This window comes from Nannospalax galili, unplaced genomic scaffold, assembly GCF_000622305.1.
Source record: "Nannospalax galili isolate Female #2095 unplaced genomic scaffold, S.galili_v1.0 scaffold1735, whole genome shotgun sequence".
Lineage (NCBI taxonomy): Eukaryota > Metazoa > Chordata > Mammalia > Rodentia > Spalacidae > Nannospalax > Nannospalax galili.
The window spans coordinates 42,204-42,565 of record NW_008336857.1 but is presented as its reverse complement, the minus strand read 5'-3'; the positions used below and the strand labels follow the sequence as shown (position 1 = coordinate 42,565).

At 30.7% G+C, this 362-nt stretch overlaps 1 protein-coding gene across 2 annotated transcripts in view; it reads right to left on the bottom strand.

The window, feature by feature from the left end:
- Dhx57 (DExH-box helicase 57) overlaps positions 1-362 on the bottom strand; it is a 95,117-nt gene that overhangs the window by 83,824 nt on the left and 10,931 nt on the right. The window lies entirely within an intron of this gene.

The following is a 362-nucleotide window of genomic DNA, read 5'->3' as shown; positions in this document are numbered from 1 at the left end:
CAGTTATACAATATTGTACTCAGTATAAACCCTATAAGACATAAATTAATGAGTTTTTACCCTTTAAAAAAGATCTCCATTTCATTTTAAGATATGCTATCTCCTACATTTTTAATGCTACTAACACATATTTGCACGTGTCTTTAATCTCTATGCATCTGATTATTACTAGTCACAGTCGGTTACACTCGGATCCTTAGTACCTGAGTATGGATATAAAGTCATGAGGTAGATTTCACTGGTAATGTTTATCCCCTCTACTATTTAACATGAAGCAATTTTTTTTTATTTTTTAATAACTACATGATTAGTAAGAAGCACTTCATTACAGCTTTAACATATTCAGTAACACATTCCAGAGC